The sequence below is a fragment of the Serinus canaria genome, chromosome 3 (genome assembly GCF_022539315.1).
Source record: "Serinus canaria isolate serCan28SL12 chromosome 3, serCan2020, whole genome shotgun sequence".
NCBI lineage: Eukaryota > Metazoa > Chordata > Aves > Passeriformes > Fringillidae > Serinus > Serinus canaria.
This window is the reverse complement of record NC_066316.1, coordinates 61,725,349-61,744,540: the sequence shown is the minus strand read 5'-3', so window position 1 is coordinate 61,744,540 and position 19,192 is coordinate 61,725,349. Positions and strand designations below refer to the sequence as shown.

At 40.0% G+C, this 19,192-nt stretch overlaps 1 protein-coding gene across 1 annotated transcript in view; it reads left to right on the top strand.

The window, feature by feature from the left end:
• RNF217 (ring finger protein 217) overlaps positions 1–19,192 on the top strand; it is a 64,274-nt gene that overhangs the window by 12,302 nt on the left and 32,780 nt on the right. The window lies entirely within an intron of this gene.

Here is a 19,192-nt window from a genome sequence, read left to right as displayed (position 1 = left end):
CCGGACATGGAGGAAGCTTCTGGCAGCTTCTTACAGAGGCCACCCTTGTAATCCCTCCCTGCCCTCCCCCCCCCACAAACCAGGCAATGTAAACTAAGCAAATCAGGTTTAAGAAAAATGGAACCAAGGAGGACTGCAAGGAGAAAAGAGCTCTTGTGCAGATGCAGAACTCTTTACTTGAGCATAAGCAGAACTGGGAGAAGAAATAACTGTTCTGTCTAAATGCAAGAGGTTGTCATTTGGGTAGGCCCTTGTAAAGAATTTTTGGCACAACACAAAAAATTGCAACATATTGCTGGAAATCAGTATGAGCCTCTGTCGGAGAGAGGGATTTGGAGCATCTTTCCAGTCTCTGAAATTGGGAAGAAAGGTGCAATATCAGAGCAGTTTGCAAAGCCAGCACCCTCAGTACTCTCAAAAGAAGGCTTTCTGTGTGGCCTCGCTGTGAGCTGAATTTGGCCCAGTTAGATGGTAAGGCTGCCTGGGCTTCTCAGTGCTCTTTGTTGAGAAGGTGGTGTCCAATGAGGAAATGGTAGAAGAGCTTTATTGTCTGGGGTTACTTTTTTCTTGACCATTGAAAACAGTAAAATACTTTTTAGTGCCCAATCGTACCTGCTTGCAGCATGCTTCAAACAGTGCTCTGTATCTGGCATTGTTTTGTTTGTATGGGAGGTGAAGTCAAGCATCTCACACTGGTTTTAGGAGAAATAGCTCTCAAATAAATTTCAGGCCTGAGTTTTTGAGGCAGTTTCTGATTAGACTGTTTTGGCTGAATCAGAGCAATTTTTAAGCAGTTCCTTCCCTCTGCTGGCAAAGGAGAGACTGCATTGGTGTTACCCGAGTTGACCTAGGCTATAGAGGATGCCTTTGTGAAATAACTCTCCAAGGGAATGCATGCAGGCTGTTGTATAAAGAAACTTGTGAGAGAGAGCATTTAGCAAAGACCAGTGATTGTTTTAGTTTCCACTGATTGCTTTTACTTTAAAACAATGAACAGAACAGATGGTTAAGGTGGAGGAGCTATGTAACATTGAAAAACAATCTCTGAAATCATGTGACTTGGGCGTGGGGTCTGTTTTGGAAAATACTTTTTTTTGATGAAACTAACTGTTACCACCTGGGCAAATTTGTTGTAACTTACTGGAAGGAAGTAGCTGGCTGTTCAATGTCCTTGTCTGTTAGTTAGCTGTGTGCTTCAGTTGACAGGCTGCAGCATTATCATTCTGGATTCATCTCCTGATATCTCACTCTTAAGTTGTTGCTTTCTCTTTTACTCTTTTTTTCCCTTTCTAGTTTTATATACCAATATCTGTCAAGTTTAGTGGAAAGATTTTGGCATTCTTAGAGTACTTATCTTGGGTGCCAGGTAGTCCTTTGGAAGCTCAGGGTGCTTGCAAAGTAGTTCGTTGGGGATTATGGTGACGTCCATCCTGGCTGTGTGCCTGACCTGGTGTGTGCATAGGGAGGGCTTTGGTGCTGAGATGCAGTAAACATTGAGTTTCTGTACTTGTCATGAAGTACATCTGCAAACTGTCTAGATGAGCTTGTTGAAGCTGTTGTGCTGTTTATAGCTGCTTTATGTAGAAGCTAGATCCACAGGGAAAATAATAAATATTGCATAGAGTTGGAGGCTTGGTAGCCGTGCATACATGCCTTATGTTATTAATGTTGTGTATGTGTTTGCACCTTTGAAGACTGTGCAACATAAAAGAATTTTTTTTTTATTCAGTTCTTGTTAAGTTAGGTTTATATGAGACTAAACTGGTCTCCTGCAGGGTTATATCACTTCACGTCTCAGAGCTCACCAGTGAAGTCTGTCTGGAAAGACAAATTTAATGGAAGCACTGATAGATGCAAATTTTGGCTCTACAGTCAGTATGAGCACCAGTTGGATCACAGCAAGCCTGCTTCTGGATTTGAGCAAACCTTGCACAAGCATGAAAACTGACATATGCTGCCACCGACATTCAGGTGTTGAAACATTGAAAATATTTCTGACAGTTGTATAATTTTAATGGAGTTCTTCATATATGTAAGCCATGGTGGAAAAACTGATGAGAACTCTCTCTGGAATATATCAGATAATAGTATATCTTGTGTAATGATCCATTGAAACACCTGAAAAATGCAGTGCTACTGCCCAAGTAATGAGATGGACTAAAAGAAATAAATGGCTGCTGGTACATATTTTGAGTGGGTTATAAAACCTTTATTCATGGCAGGAAGTTGAGGTTCTTCAAAAGATACATGCTTATCTAGTGAGTGCTGTAAAGATCCTGGAGAGTGACCTCTGTTCTCACCAGCTTCCAACTTTTACTCTCTTTCCTCTTCCCTTTCCTGGATAAGTTTCCTTTCCCCTGTCAGGAGTGTTTTGAAATGCAGTTTCCTTTTCACAGCAATCCTTTTGCATACGGTGTTTGTAGTAGCACTCTGAAAAGGTTTACAGAATTGAAAAACTTGATCGCATTATAGATAGTTCATCAGTGCCATTCAAGTAAAAATTACTCCATTGTGAACTTTTCTTATTTCCGTTGTCTTGAAGTGTTTGTCTTGTTTTTCTTCCTGGCAATGTTTAATTGCCCAGGAGAGAGACTTCCTTGCAGGAGGATCTTGGTAAATATATGTCACATCCTTTTGTCTGAGGAAAGCTTTAGAGCAGGTAGTGGATTTCCGTGAGAGCTGTCTGTGCTTTGCACTGCTGTTGTCACTCTGTTGTGTTCAGCTAAGACCCTTAAGACAAGGTTGAACCTTCATGACACACCATGTAAAGCTGGCTTCTCTGTTCCTTGCTAGGATGTACACCACTGGAGAGGGGACTGAACTATGTCCAAAGCAGTCATGGTCATGGGAAGCATTGTTCCTTGTGGCTTGCAGAAATTCTGGGTTAGCCTGTGTTACTCTGTTACTCAGCTGTGATTCCAGCACACTGGTTTTGAAGAGAGAGCTCAGGAGCTTTGTGCTTCTATTATATGAATAGTTTTGGTTGCAAAGTGTAACGATTGTGAAATTTGGAAGTATAAAAAAGCATGTAATGTTATCTTACTGTTGCACTGGTTTTTACCAAAGGTTTTGGAAGGCACCCACCCATCTCCTTGAGGTCGTATCTATCTCCTAGAAGAGATAGATTTTGTTCTCCCTTTTCTTACCTGTCAAGCTCTATTCCATTCTATAAGAGAATGGAATAACTGTGAGATTAAAACTTCATTTATCTGCTTTTCCTTCCTTTTTTCCTCCTCCTCTCTTTCTCTTTGAACAGAATTTGGTTGGGTTGGGAGGGCATTGGAAAAAAGATCTAATCTTTCTGGAGCAGTAGAGTTCCTGTGTGTCGTGTCACAAGAGACAGGGTTACTCCAAATGCAGCTTTAATGTTTCAGTCAAACCTGTGTTATACTGTGTTAGATGGACTACGAGGTGTTTTGATGCCATGTAGGTGTCCAAATGTCCTTGTGCAGGAAGTGACTAATACAGCTGGGCAGGTAGGGATGCACTAATGAGACCAGAAAAAAAAAAGGGCTTTTTTTAATAACAGAGAAGCTCTCACTGTCCAACTTACAGAACATATCACATGGCATCAAGAAATTTAGTGTTGTTTTGGCATACTGTTGTTTTCATTACTTATTCACATTTAAGAATTTTTTTGGGGGGGTGTACATTTTAGAGAAATTATCTGCATATTTTATGCCTTGAGTTGTGTAACAGATAAATTAGTTGTTCTTACACTACATCGTGCAAACCAAGCAAACAAGTAATGACTCCTAGTTTTTTGGGATTTTTTAAACTGGAAAAACAGAATTAGGAGTGCAGTTCAGTCCTACTTGTCCTATGGTGACCACAGGGAAAAATCCTTGGAATCGTGCCTAATTGTGGATCCAGTTCAAACTACTTTAAAAACCAGTTTTGCCGTAACTCTTTGGGAAAAACATGTTGCTTTTTGGTATTGTTTCATGTGAAGCTAGCTGCCAACTTGTAAAATTCCAATCTTTCTTTTTTTCCCCCCCACAAAAGCTGTAAATTTGGGGAACTGGTACCTGATTGTTGAAATTTCCTTGAACCTGTAAACAGTGTATTGAATTACACTGATTATGGTAATAATATGAACATGATGATAATTAAACTCTCGTACTAAAGTTAAATTACAGCTCATCTAATGAAAGTGGAAATATATACATTTTGCATAACTTCCTTTCTCCTTTCACGTTCTCTTTTGTATTTTTGTGTTTGAACTCCTGCTGTTAGGTCCTTTCTGCTCTCTGAATTTGCACACCTCAGTAAATGTAAAGTTCCTGTAATACAGGTAGAATTGGCCTGCCCCCATCTTTAGTGGGGTCTCAATAAAAGTTCCAGTCTACTCTTGTGGACATTGTTTGTTGCTTTTTGTTCCACTTTTCTCGTTCTAGCTCAAGCAGTTTCTGCAGGTTGGCCAGATTTTCTTTGCTGTATTGCATTCAAATTTACAGTTTAATGGGACTTTCCAGGGGTCTCTTAAAAGTACTTCTGTTGTGTGGTATTCAGTACGGCATACGTGCAGTTTGTCTAGTCTCATGTAGGATGTGAATCCAAGATCTTCCATCCTAAGATATTTGTCTGCTGTTGTAGCTAAGGAGGAAAATTATGTGAAGTCCCTTGAGAATTCAGCAGGTGTATTTTTAATTTACTAAAATTATAGTTTTTGCATTGCAGGTGCAATTTATTGTCTGCTGTTAGAATTGAAGAGTCCTAACACAGACTTACAGATTTTCTTGGTTTCTTCCAGAAGGAAATGTTCCATCCTATTTGAATCTATGGGGGAAATCTGAGTGAACAGTTAATTTGAAGAATTCTGAGCATGAACTTTGGAGAAACCCACTTGGTTGCTCCTCTGGATGTAAAAACAAACCAACGAAGTAAACAAACAAAACCCAACCCTAAAAAAAAAAAAAAAACCAAAAAAGGAAAAAGCTACTCAACCTCACCCCAAGAAGTCACATTTAGGTTATTTCAGTGAAAATCTTTGGTGTCTCAGTGACTGAGTGAGGAACTCAGTATTGCAGGATGTCTGTCTTCATATTTACAAATACTGTACACAGGGAATGAAATATTTAGCTGCAGTTTTTCACCATGTATTAGGTGCAGATTTTTTCATTTAGGTGTTTTAACTCACTAATTCTTACAGCATTGAGGTGTCCCAGTCCTGTGGGATTTAAACTAGATGCACTTTTTGTTCATGCTGGCAATTCTAGACCCGTGTAGTATGCTGTGGTGGATTAAAGTGCATGGGACAGGGCTCCTTGTTTCTGGATGCTGTGCCTCAGCAGGGTCCTGAGGGCAGCCTGCGTTCCGGTGGACATCCACTAAAGGCTTCTGATGCAGGGGATGAGGGCTGACTGTGTGTCTTGGTGAGGAGTGAGACCAGTGTGGTGTGTGGGAATCCTGGTGCAGAGACCAGAAGAGATGCGGGGAGCAGTGGCAGCAGAGCAGGGAAGAGGAGAGGAGAGGTGCAGCTGAGGCTGCAGGGCTCTGCCTCTCCCTACATTTGCTCTGCCTGGGAAGTGCTCTCTTCTGGCACATATCTTCCTAGCAGCTGATCAGCATGAGGTAACTGCCTGCTACTCCTAGTAGCTATTCCCTTTGATCAAGGGTTATGGCTTTTTTCCTCTGTATGTGATGGATTGATTTCCACGTTGCTGAAAAAAGTGTGTAGAAGCTGACAGTCTCACATAGAAATGTTTTTGAGGTGTAGAGGATTGTTTCAACTTTTATGAGTCTAGGAGCAATGAGATGAGAGAGAATAATGTAATAGTGAAGGTAGAAGAACTGTGTTGTCAGTTTTTCCCCTTCCTGGTACTATTAGAGCCCTCCAGGATGATCCCAGCTAAGTCCCTGGGGTCTTCTCACAGGTGACCACTTAGTACAGTGACTCAATTTGTGAACTCACCTTTGGCACTCAAAATCACTAGGAGCTGTGCTTTGAGGTCAATCAAGCTGGTGTTAGGAAAAATACATTCTTACTTGCAAGACATTTATGTTCTATTATGAGAAATGAATAATTTTCTTTAGAGGTTTTGTGTGCAGAAATTGCTGAAGGGGCACATTAAAAAATGCTTACATGATTTGTTTTATCTTTCTTTGTGTAGACTTGCTAGCCTGTTCTTTCTTACTGATTACAGTTTTGCAAATGAGAAATCAAACAGAACTGTAATTTGCACTTTTAAGCATAACGGTTTGTACTTTAGAGAGACAAAATGTTGCAAGTGTATGGAAATTAGCACTGGTATGGAGTTTCATTTTTTTCCTTTTATTAATGTTTATTGCTTTCTTGAGTTACATAGTTTTGTTAAACTTTATCATATGTATTTAGTTGTTTATTTTGCAAAATTTGCATAATTGTTCTGCATATGAAAACATGATATGTAGGTGATCATTTGGGGGAATCATTGATCAGTTGAAAGGCTCAGATACTTTTTTATTCCCCTTGAACTGTATGTGAGTGTTTTCTTCGGTCTTCTATAATTCTTACCGTGGTTACATTAAAATATTTTACTAGACAGGAATTTCAGTACAGGTTGAAAGAAGACTCCAAAGACCTCATTATTTAAAATGGCTTCATAATTAGGTTACCCTATGCATAAGAATGCAGCTGATTATTACTTTAGTCACAAATACAAATATTCCTGCCTTTATTTTGCACAGAAAGTCAGTGTGCTTTGGGGCAGCACTTTCCTGCATAGCAACAGCAGCAGCTTTAAGTGGGAGCTTCTGCTGTTTGATGCTGGCTAAAAAGAGACTTGACAAGTGCAGAGTCATCACTGGATGAAAATGTGGAGCAACTGGAACAGTTCAGAGGTGAGCCAGCCTGTGTGTGTATTATTAAATTCAGGAAAAGTAGGTGGATTCAGAAAATTTTGAAGACTAGACTTTTCTCCCCCATGAATGTCAGGCAAGAGGATGTTATTTTCCAGGGGAAAACTCCAGGAGAGAAAATATGCAAGTTATGGGAAAGGCAGGATTTCTTAGGAAAGGCTTATATGTGTCCCTCTTCTTCTTCCTGAATTTTCTGTTCTTCTCTTCTTCCTCTCCCCAAACAAGTTATCAAAGCTGCAACTTCTTTCCCCTTTCTGAGGGGAATCACTGCAGCTAACCAGGACTCTAGAGAAGCTTGTTTGGTGGTAAATGGTGGTCAATGATTGCTTAACCATAGGGAATAATCACAGTGGGCAGATCTAGATGAACTGTTGGGTTATTTTTCTAAAAAACAATAGTTCTTATCCCATTAAAAATCTGAAACAAAACTAGTATTTTGGCTGGACAGTTCAGTGTTTGACATCATGTGGGATATTTCCATTTCAGTGACAATATCAAAGAAATGTAAATTAGATGATTTTGAAAAGTTTTCTCCTTTTCTCCTTTTCTCCTCCTTGCTACCAATCATTCTGTTTATCTGCTTGTTTCTTTGTCACTAAATCTGTTGGTCCTTTCTTTTTGGTCTGGCAAAATCTGGAATTGGAGATGTATGTCCTTGTGTACAAACCCTCTTGTGTTCTGTTACTGTGCTTTGTAACTTCTACTCCTGTGCTGCTTCAGTTCCTACTTAGTAGCTTTTCTCCCACTGAGGACTATATAAATTCTTTGGAAATAATTAATGAAACTAGAATTTCCTCAACTGGTATTGAATTCAATTACTACTAGAGTCTGAAGCTTCAGAAGTGGAGATGCATATAGTTGACTTGATACCTTCTTTACCTCACTTCCCTTGCCCATCTCCTGGTCCCCAGTCCTTTCTGGTAGTGATTTGAAAACTGTTAACTTCTGGTACTGCAAAAATGCTTCTATAAAAATTCAGTATGACAAACCAGTTTGTGCAGCCCCACAAAAGTTTAACACTGGCAGAAGTGGAGTATCCAGGTGTCTAACAACCTGTTCATCATTTTTTTAAACCTTTGCACTCAATCATCTTTGATTATTCCATTTTTGGGTTTTATTTATTTTATTTTTTATTCCATTTTGGTTTATTGCTGGGGTGATGTTGAGACAAGTTTGAATTTTACTTTTGCTTGTAAAGAGATAGGCAGTACCTACAGAAATAAAAAGTAGTGGTTTTCTTCTGATTGTAGGGAGTTTCTCCTACCATAACCATTTTTAACTTGGAGTCTCCAAAGGTAACATCTTTACTGTTGGAATAGAAAAATGAAACATATTTAGTAAAAACATTTTGCAATGTATGTCAGGTTAATGAGATGTTCTGTTCATTGTATGTCTTTTAATAATCATTGTATTCTTCTTATAGTCAGCTACTTCACAATGTTTTGTACCAGTGTTTTGACAGTTGTTGGTAGAGTTCCTCTCTGCTTCTTGGTCCAAAGTTGCTGAGGTTACCTGTTAACTTTAGTTGTTTCATTACAAGTCATGTATTTCTTCATTTTGAAAAACGTGCTTACTTCGTTACAATTCCTGTTGCTCTGGCTTTACAGATAAGACTCTTGTATCCTTCAGGGAGACAGTTGAGAGGAGAGCAGGAATTGTGCCTACAGAAGTCGAAAGCATGAAGACCATCTGAAGGGCTGTGGGGTGGGTGTTAGGGCAGATGCTGGGCTGAGACCTGAAGCTCAGTGAAGGATTTTTGTGCATGGTGCTGAGCATTTTAAGTACTCATGCAAAATGGGAAAATATACTTTAGTACTCATAAACCTAATAATCATCTAGCTATAACAAGGTACCAGCTGCTTTCTGAAGAAGGGAAATTCTGACAGCTGTGCAGAAAACTATGCTGCTTTGACTCGCATGGAGGCAGTGATCAAGTGCACTCCTCCAACCCTGGTGTTATAGTTGGCATTAAGCTTTTCTTTTTTACTGGGAGGAGCTGCTGAGCATGTTTTGGGCTTGTAGCTTCCTAAAAGTAAACACAGTTAACATGAGATGGGCTTGGTACTTGATCTGAAGGTGTAGATTGACATGACAGGTAAGACAACTGGTGACCTGCTACACCTGCAAGAGTCTCTCCTTGTCTGTGTGCTTCCCATTTTTTTCTTGGGTTGTGAACTAGTGATCGTGTGTCACAGGGGGAATTAATTCAGCTGCTTCATCAATTAGAAAACTTAATTTAAAAACACTTGAGTCTCCTGTGTTAGCTAACTGAAACTTCTTTCCTTGCAGCCTTGCAATTGCTCTCTAAAGGAGAGAGGAAGAAGGGAAAGCTACATTGACTTTTTCCATAAATTTCTATCCATTAGTCATAGTGGAGTCTGAGATAATGTCAGTCTTGGCTGACTGTGACCTGATGGAGTGGCTGAAGGGGTCTGAGACCAGGGTAGGGATGCCGGGAACAGCTGGTATGGGAGAGGTCTGTCTGGACCTGCACCCCAAACCTTTCAGGTCCATATAGGTGTTTGATGACTTAACTGGAGCCATTGGGTTAAACTGGCATACCATCCAGAAAGAGAAGTCTGTGTGGGTTGGAGTCCTCTTTTTTCCTTTCTATCCCAGGTCATTGTCTCTAACCAGCCAAAAAGGATGATTGCAGCAATCTGAATTCAGTGATACCAACAGTTGTTCACCTTTCCATATTCATTCTCTGTCTGGGATTGCTGTTATTCTCAAAGTGATTTAAAACTTAAGGTAGGGAAAGGAAACTTCTTTTTGCAGTGTTTCTGTTGTTTTGTTGTTTTGTTTTTTTTTTCCTGCATGCAAGTATTTCCACAGCCTTATCTGATCACAATGGTACTTTTGCACAAATCAAAGCTCCTCGCTGTTAACACTGAGATTTTAGCCCTGAGTCTCCCAGGCCACTTTACTCAGTCTACCTTTGTTCATTTTTGCCTCATCCCAAAAGCAGGCTGTCTGAGCACAACACTACCTCGCAACATCTTTGTGAAATACATATCAATGTTTTGAAATAGTGAAAGGTTTGTAGTAAAGGTCATGGTATGTTATACTTTTCTGTTAAACATAGATTTGCATATATAAACAGCAGATGAGATAACTAGTAGTGGGTTTTGTGTTTATAAAGAGAATTTGTAAAAAATAGGAAGCTGCAGTTTCTCCTCCTGTTGTAAGCCTGATGCAAAAATGAGTATGCTAATAGCCTTGTCAGCTGATAGTACTGCCTTTAGGAATTTAAATGAACTTGCTTCATATTTTCTCTGCTTTAGGAGAAAGTGTAAGTGTAATATATTGTTCTAAACACGGTTACAGTTTGATTTTCCTAGTGTACAACATCTGTATTGTCTGCTTCCCCCCTTGTGTTGCTGTTTCTAATGGGTTTATGATATAAAGATTTTAGCTGCTTTTGATAAACAAGTTCTGCAGCAATCAACACACAAACTGTCCTATAATCAATCTGAAGTACCAGCTTCAGTGGGGACCCTATTCTGTCAGATTCTTGGGTAGACTGACCTGACCCAGTAACAATCCCAGAATTACAGCCAGAGTTTGATTATCAGGAGAACTAACTCTCACAGTTTGGCTGTTTTTTTAACTGTTTAAAAATTACTGTGCTCCAGATGAGTGCAGCACTCTACAGGATTAGATCAATTATGGGACAGAATTGTCGGACTTTCAACTTTCATAAGATGATTTTTTTTCTTCTGTGCTGTGGGTTTCTGCTGAGGTATCTTAGGTAACAGTTTAACTCTTTGGTGATGTGTAATTTGCTCCCAGCTGGGATGACAGACACTTCTGTTCTGCTTCTCCAAGTATGGATCAGAATCACTGTTCAAGCTTTTGCAACAACTCCCTGGAGAAGGCTGTACTGTTTGCACTTGTTTATCTTGCCTGTTTGCTCCCTGCGGTGGCTCTATCCATCGTTGCACTGAATGTAATCAAAATGTGGTTTCAACTTAAAATGCACTGTGAGAAATTACTTGATGAAGTAGCGTGACACTGAAGTTACAGCAGAGTATCTACAGTTTGTCCAAGTGATGGCATATGGGGAGAAGATTAAAAGTTTGTTCTGCATTAGCCTTTCCTAGATTTATTCCTGAAAATGGGTCAGCATACACATCCATCACTGAAGCCATGTAAAAGTTACCAATTTCTGTCTCTTCATGGTACCTTTTATTAACACAGCTTTTCATCAAAACTGGCTGTGTTGGGGATCGGTACTGATACAATGAGATGGGTTACTTTTCAAAAAGGCAGAGCAAAATAATTATTTATAAATCAAAACTTAGCTCTTTTGTAACGACTTGATCGTATAAAGTAATTTATTCAGGTTACCTTGTTGTAGGGGAAGACAAGTGATGGTATTTTAACATCATACATTATACCTTGAATCTAAGAAATGTCTACTATTACTCCTGACAGTGGCCTTCCAGTTAGAAAATACTTTTCAGTCTTTCTTCTGCTTTTGCTTGTACCTGTGCAACTCTGCTGTTTCTTTATTAAATTCATCATGTAAGGAGGGCACAATTTGATTTTATTTCTGATAGTCAAGCATGAAAATACTGATTATTAACAGGGAAACTCAAAACGTCAAAACTGGCAAAGGCATGGAAACTAGTTGTAGGTATCTTTCTGAAGGAAAGCAGGACAGTTTAGGAACAGCTATAAAATGCATGTCCTTTTTTCTATGGGCAGGGGAGTGTAGATGATCAGGTTGGTGAGGAGAATAGTTGAGACATTTGTGTTAAAAGTTCTTGCTATTTTTAAGTGTTTACCCACATCCATGCCAACTCTATCAGGTTTTGTAGTTGTCTTTTGGAATGTAATAGTGAGATAAGCAGGAGTATACTTCTCTTACCTCCTTTGCTTGATTATGAGAGCTTTTCTTATTTTATGCTAAGTACCACTTTCTGTTGGAAGAATATCAAGCATCATGAAGTGTTTCTGTAGGTACAACAGCAAAACATAACAGCAGCTGTTGTTGGAGAAACCAAGGCTTGATTGATTATTGCTGATGATATCAGTTGGGCTTATCTGTATTAGAAGTTCAGTAATACAGGCTCTAGTGAATAGGTTGTGCAAATATGCAGTGATTTGCCCTGTTTTATTTGAAACAAATAAAATACTGCTTGGCAAATGGGAGCTCAGGAGCCTATTCCAGGTTTCATGTCTGGTGGGGAACCTGACTACTACATAGCAGAAAAGTAGAAGAATGGACTTTTGATCTTGTCTTTTTCAACATAAATAACTGTAGGATAAATTTTTACAGTTCATGGATTTTTCTTGTTTCCAGCTGAAGACCAAAGTGATGATTCCAAGTGAAGGTTGAGACCATGTTTTTTCACTGTTCTATAACAGCTTATCATAGAATGGTTTGGATTGAGAGGGACATTAAAGATCATCCAGTCCCTCTGCTGTGAGCAAGGATGCCACCCACTAGATCAGTTTGCCCAGGACCTGGTCCAGCTTAGCCTTCAACACCTACTGGGATGGAGCATCAAAAACGTCTCTGGGCAAGCTGGGCCAGTATCTCCCCACCCTCTCAGTAAAGAATTTTCTCCTAATATCTGATCTAAACCTACCTTCTTTCTGGTTTAAGGCCAATTACCCCTTGTTCTGTAACTCCATGCAGTTGTAGGAAATCTCCAGCTCTCTTATAGGCCCTTTTTAGGAACTGTAAGGCTGCCCTAGGGTCTCCCTGGAGCCTTCTTTTCTGCAGGCTGAGCAACTTCCTCAGCCTGTCTTTATCAGAGAGATGCTCCAGCCTTCTGATCATCTTATGGATGTTAATTTTCTGTTCACCTTTTAAGAAAGGCATGGGAAATGTTTTTATACCCGTACTGAAAGCCTGAAAAACCACCACCATTACAAAGAAGGTGTTGCTTCTTTGATACTTTGCAGTAGTATTTCCTAATGCTACTGAGACCCTCCAAGCAGGGCTTACTCCTGAGATGCCCAGGTTATTTAAATTTATCATAGTACATGGATGGTCTCCTGGGTCTTGCTTCTTTTCTGAATTCCCTTCCTGCACCTGATCAGTTTTAATATGGGGTCTTTTGTTCTCTCAGGCAGGAGCAACTGTCTCTCTTTTTCAGCTGAGAAAGGGTAGGTATCTGGCTTGTTCTGCTGTCCTCAAAGCTCTTCTTTCAAGAGCATCTTTGGATCTTTAGTAAAAGTGAATTTTTGATCTAAGGAGTAGAAAAGTTAGCATAAGCATACTTACACTGGTAATATGCACACCTGGGCAAAATCAGAAAGCTTTTGTGCTTTTCATTCTTCCCTTAATGAATGCTGAGAGGGCTGTGGGTTTGGGTTAGATTCCTCCAAGGTTTGCAGTTTCTGCCATTTATTGTTCCCAGGTTAACTTCCTTCACTGGGATTTCCCCCTCCCTCTGGCCTCACACATGTGTGGGGAGGAAAGGTGAAAGATAACTTTCACAACCTCTGGGAGTCCTGGAGAGTGCAGGATGAAGCATTCTGCTAGTCAGTCTCTAACTAGTCAATCAGTCTGGCATGCCTCATTGCCAGAGGGTGACCCAGCTCAATGAGCAGCCATTCCAGGTGTACCAGCCTTAATTTTGTCCAGGCATGGGACTAAGCTTTACCTCTGCTCTGGGTTTCAGCTCATTGTGGATTTCAGAACACCAGAACAGAAAGCAGATAACCTCCATGTTTGCTGGTGATGTGCACTGGGATTGATGAGTAGTGGCAGGCAGAGGCATGATTTAATGCAATGCAGTTTTTCTGAATGCATTGCTGAGATAAATTTTTTTTCTTTTTTAATTCACTCAGTGAAGTAACAGGACATGAAAAGACAAAAAGGGATAGCTCTCCATGTTGATAATTGTTCACTTCTTGCAAAGGAGAATTTCAGTTATTAGTTTGTTTTTCTGTAAGTAATTTTCTGTAAATCCTGTTGCTGTGTGGTGAGGACAAGTAAAATCTGAATGTTTCTCTTGATATCAGATCCATGTGAGTATGTAACGTCTAGTTCTGTGGAAGAAAAAAGGAGTAGAACTATGTGTCACCATGTCATTAAATGAGAAAGCAAATTAAGAGGCATTTAAGAAATAGGTTTAGTGGCATTTAGGTGCATTCTGACAAATATCTTTCTAGTTTATCCTCAGAGTTTTTTTAGGAGAGTCGTAGATGTGACTGGAGTCAAAAGAAGTTTGAATGGGAAACAGACAAAATGGTGTGGGGTTTTGCTCCAGGCAGCCTAGGACAGTTTTGTCGGTTAAAGTTTGGGGTCGTTTCTGGGGCTAAAGCCACTCTGGTCTCTTCCCACACAGGTGGTGCTGGCTGTGACCCTCGCTGGTGTGTAGCTGCACCATTCCACAGTGCTTCTGGGGACATGGATGTGTGTAAGTGTGCTCCTGACAGTGGTCCTCAGAGTTATGAATGAAGCTGCAATCTCAGACTCTGGTTAAAGTTGTAAAAACCAGATGACCTTTGAGAATTAAAGTTGATGCTGTATTTAAATATGCTTTGTAAAGCATTCAGAAGACTTGCTTTTGGAGCAGAAAGGCCAAACCTTTGATGTGCTGGTGGTGATTGGATGCAGTTATGTACACTTAGATTCTCTCCCATCTTCTTGCTTTTGACTCTCTTTCACCTGAAGGAAGAGGGACTAGCAGGTACTTCAAAGGCCCTGAGACTTTGCTTTTTTTTGTGTCTTTTTTAGTGTTGGCAGTGTAGTAATTAATGCAAAACTCATTGAGACCAAATTGTTGTCAAAAGTAGAAGAGGTGGTGTCTCCTTAAGCCTGCAGTGTTTGTGTCTTAGTGAATGTTACGTGGAGCAGGAGTCACAGTGTCATTGTCATGGCTGCATCCACAAGTGGGGTACTTGTGAAAGGAAAACAAAGACTCTGAGGACATGTGAAGGGGAGCATCCTCACAAACCCGACCTGGTGACACAGTAGAAAATACTCTGGTTCAACTTTTCTTAATAGCAAATTGCCTTTAGATGATCTTAATGACAGATGAAATATAATATTTTGAATGCCTTCTGGATTCTTTTGAGGACAGTGATACATGCACTGATAAAGGCTAGTGAAGCCTTTCCCTCCTGAGGAGAGGAGTGATGACTCTTGACTGATGTTACAGATGGTTGTAAGAGAAGGTGGTGGAGCAACTGAATGAGACAGACATTTAAGAAGTAATTTATTGCAAGTCTGTTGAGAAATGAATTAAAGGGAGTAAAAGTGAAACACCCTATGGGGTATGGTTTGTGAAGTAATGAGCAACAGGCAAGAAGTTGTGTGAAAATGTTCTGTGGAGATGGTGACACACAAAAAACAGAAGATGTTTTTACTGTTGGGTAGTGATAGAACCTAAGTCTAAGCTGCTGATCTAAGTTGTAGCTGTTTATTCTTGCTTGTCTTGAAGCACCACTGGGGATCTGTACCATTTGAGAGCAAGGAGGGAGGATGAATGAACTGAAAAAGAGAATGTATTTCACAGGATTTTTTTTAAAGCATTTTGATGGAGAATGCCAGGATATCACTGGCACAAATCAGGGATCCAGACTGATGAAGTTAGGACTAAAAACACAGAAATGCCTTAAAGGCAGGTGTAAAGTGTGTAGTAACAGTTTGAAAAGTCTTTGGTTTGTACTTCTTGAATCAAGTCTACTTGGATTTCATTTGGTTAGCACCTGCCACTGTGGAGTTCTGAATCGTGGTGATTCCTTCAAGTATTTTCCACAAACTACTACTGTTAAAGAAAATAAATTGATAATGTCACACTTTCCAAATGTACAAGAAAAGAAATTCTTCACTGCTTTGTAGCTTACCAATGAAAATTAAAGAAATGTTTCCAGTGAACAAGAAAGGAATAGGATTTTGCCTGTAAGTAAAGGAAATTTTAATCAGCTGTTTCTTTACCTAGAGTATGAAGTCCTCTGAAGTCCTCTAGACTATACTGTCCCTTCCCTTGCATCTGCAGATTTCCAGAATATTATTTTTTTATGCATAACTTCCTTGGTAATTTACAGGAAGCAATGTGCCACACTGGTAGAAGTTAAATTTCTTTACAGAAGTGTGTATTTGGTGTGGCCATGTTCTCTTTCTGCGTTAAGAAGTAAGAGCAATTAAGCATGTGCATCTCTGAACTAAGAGTGAAGTTTCAGTTAGAAAATGCTTGTTTGTAGATATATGTTATAAAATAGAATGGCCCCTTATTTAAGGAATACAGCTGCAATACTGCAGCATGAATACAGCCTGCAAATGTCACATTGCATCCAGCCCGGGGCAGGCCAAATGACAGGTATAAATCAGTGCTTTCTGGTCTAGTTTGAACTTTGCTTTCTGTGCAAAATCTGAAACAAAGATTTCCTTTAAAAGAAGGCTCAGAGTGTGGAAATGATTTTCTGATTTAAAGTATCATGCCATCTGTTTCTGTTCTCTGTTGGTAGTATCACTGCTTTCTTGGGCAGTAAGTAAATCAGTGTAGAGTTCATGTGTGTGTCCTGTCTCTGTTCCTCCTGCCTTTTCTCCTCTCTACCACTCACCAATAAAAACACTTTTAAAATAGAATGTCAGGAATTGGCAGGAGGAGGCACATACTGTTCTCCGGATAATTTAAATGTTGCCTTTCTGTAGGATGAAAGGAGCTGGAGTCTTTCTCCTTCTGAATTGTAAGCAGAGTATCCCCTCCTGCGATGCTTTACAGAAGTGAAGTACAACAAGTATCAGAGCTGGATACTGCCTGACATTTAACACTGCTGCAGCTCAGCTGCTCTTAGACATATGAGTCCTTTCTCATGCTGTGAAAGTACACCATGCTGTTCTGTATACTGAGGGTTCTAAAGTTCTTAATACACAGTGGTTTTCTTAAAACTTGGGGGTTTGACATTGTGAGAAGCTGATATTGAAGGGATAAGGCTCTGCAAAACAAAAAAAAATTAGGAAAAGAATAAAACTAATTATTTGTACCAGTGTCATAACAGAATGAGAAAGGAAAAACTAAATAAAACATTCTGTAGCATGTCCTGAGTCCATGGCAGCAGGTAGCATGACAGGCTACTTCTAAAGCTATACTTCCATCAATTGCTGCTGTTTAGTGTACAAAGATAGGCTGTTTGCTAGGACAAGGCTCCATTGAAGTTACTGCTAGTAAGCAAGCCAGCTCTGTTCACTTCAGTACCATTCAAAACACAGGAAAAGTCTCAGTCTTAGCCAAACTTGAAACTATTACAGAGGTTAAAAATTATTTATTTCAAGTGGGTGTAAAACGTATTTTCAAAATAAACATGGAAACCACACCTGACTCTTACCACATATATTAATCATATTCTGTGTGGGCATGAAGTACAGAAAATGTTGAGCTTTGTATTCCTTGGTTTTATAAATGCAGGTTTGTTCTAACTAGCATTTAATATAACCAATGCCTTAGTACTGTCAGATACAGTGCACCTTCTCATTATGTAGTGCTACTCCATTGTAGCTTCGTTTACTCCTGGCAAAAAGATATGGCTCTTTTAATACCTCCCTAATGCTTAACTTTTTTTTTTTTAATGATGCAGTCATAGGTAGGATTAATTTTACTCTTCAATTCTATAGTGTACCTATACTTGTCTAAACAAAAGTTGATGCTAATCCTAGTACAGTAACTTTTTGTGGTTCTGTAGCAAATTGTTCTCTTAGTTCAGCATGTTTGTGTTCTGTAGTGCTGTACTGATTGTCATCTGCTTTTTAAGTACAGCTCCTTGATGCACTGGGTGATTCTTCTGAGAACAGTCCAGTGGTCCATGCTTGGTTTCAGTTTACATGCTGCTGCAGGTCAATCAATGTTCTACAGGTATAAAATGCTGGCATTCCCCAACATGTAGTATGTGAGGTTTGGGGGATTTTTTGTTGTTTTTTTAATATCTTTGAGTACATACTCTTCCTGTAGACGTGTGTGTAAAAGCCAAACTGAGCCTGGCATTGTTTGCATGTGGCAGAGCTCTGCTCATCTTTTAGAGCTGGAAATGAAATGTGGGGAATTTCCCTCCTAAAATGGGTGCTTTACTGGGGAGCTGCCTATCCTCCATAGTGCAGGCAAATTTGCCTCCATCCTGACCTGCCTGTGTCATGAGCCAAGGCTGCTTGGGGGCACCAAGGTTTGCTGAGGTGTTCTCCACCTTGATCTGGTCTGAGACTCACTGTCACCATCCACACCCTGCATTTTTAGCTACGTTGCTGAGAACAGAGGTGGTGCAGTAGGATTTTTTTTTTTTTAATCAGTATAAAGCTTGGGTTTGATACCATGTTGTTATGACTTCTAATCCTAGCATTTGTGACGGAATTGTCATTCACTAGAGCTCATGTGGCTCAGTTGCTGAAGCAGCAATGACAGGGTTGTGTTGTGTTGCTTTTTAGGGTTTTGCCCTCCTTTTTTAGCTTAAATACTGCATTAGTGTCCTTGTGTCTTCTGGTACCACTATGCAGCAATGAGATCTGCATCCAAATCTGAGGCGTTTCTGTCTTATTTAGTGTGTTGTTCAGCAGATTTCTCTAATTGAGGATGTTAAAGAATAAGCAGTGTGGGGAAATCAAACTTGCCAACCTTCAAATAGTAATTCCTGGAAAGAGATGCTGATTGCACCCTTTGTCTCTTCATGGAGATAGTCAATAAGGAAGGTGGTCAGCTGCACTTGTGCAGTCAAAACTCACTCATTCGAGATCACTCAGGGCAGACACAAACATGCTCTAGCTGGGTCATTGCAGACTCTCAAGATCCAGCAGGGTTTATTAACTTGGGCTCACTGCCAAGCAAATGCAACTGTGGTTCTTCCAGACCAAGTAGGATCTGCTGTTTTGGCATGGAGTCCAAGCAGTCAAAGCCTGCCAAGCGTGAAGGGTGCAGATCTGGGTCCAGCGTGGTTCTTGGATCCAGGAGCTCTAGAAACACGTTGCGGATTTCTGAACATATGGATCAGCTTGGGACCATCAGGACTCATTAGATCAGCAGCAGTTTCTGCCCTGTTAACCTCAAGATTGTTTGTTTGTCTGGTTTTAGTTTGGTTTTATTGAGGTTTTTTAATGCTGTTGGGGTGCATGTTTTTTAAAACTTTCAACTCATGAGTTCTGGGCAAATGTATTAGCTTGATCAGCCCCAAGCTCAACTAAAACTTTCTGCATGTGCAGTATAGCATATGAGGAACTTCTTGAAAGCAGACTGCAGATGCACTGAGTGTACTGAACAGGAACCAGCTCACGGTTCTGGAGTCAGAGTTGCTGATCCCAAATTGATTTTTAATTTCTCTGTGCTGTGATTCCCAGGTCATTTTGTCAGTGAAACAGTATGCAAATGTTTCCACTGTCTGCTTTCTCACAGCCTTTGTGAGCCAT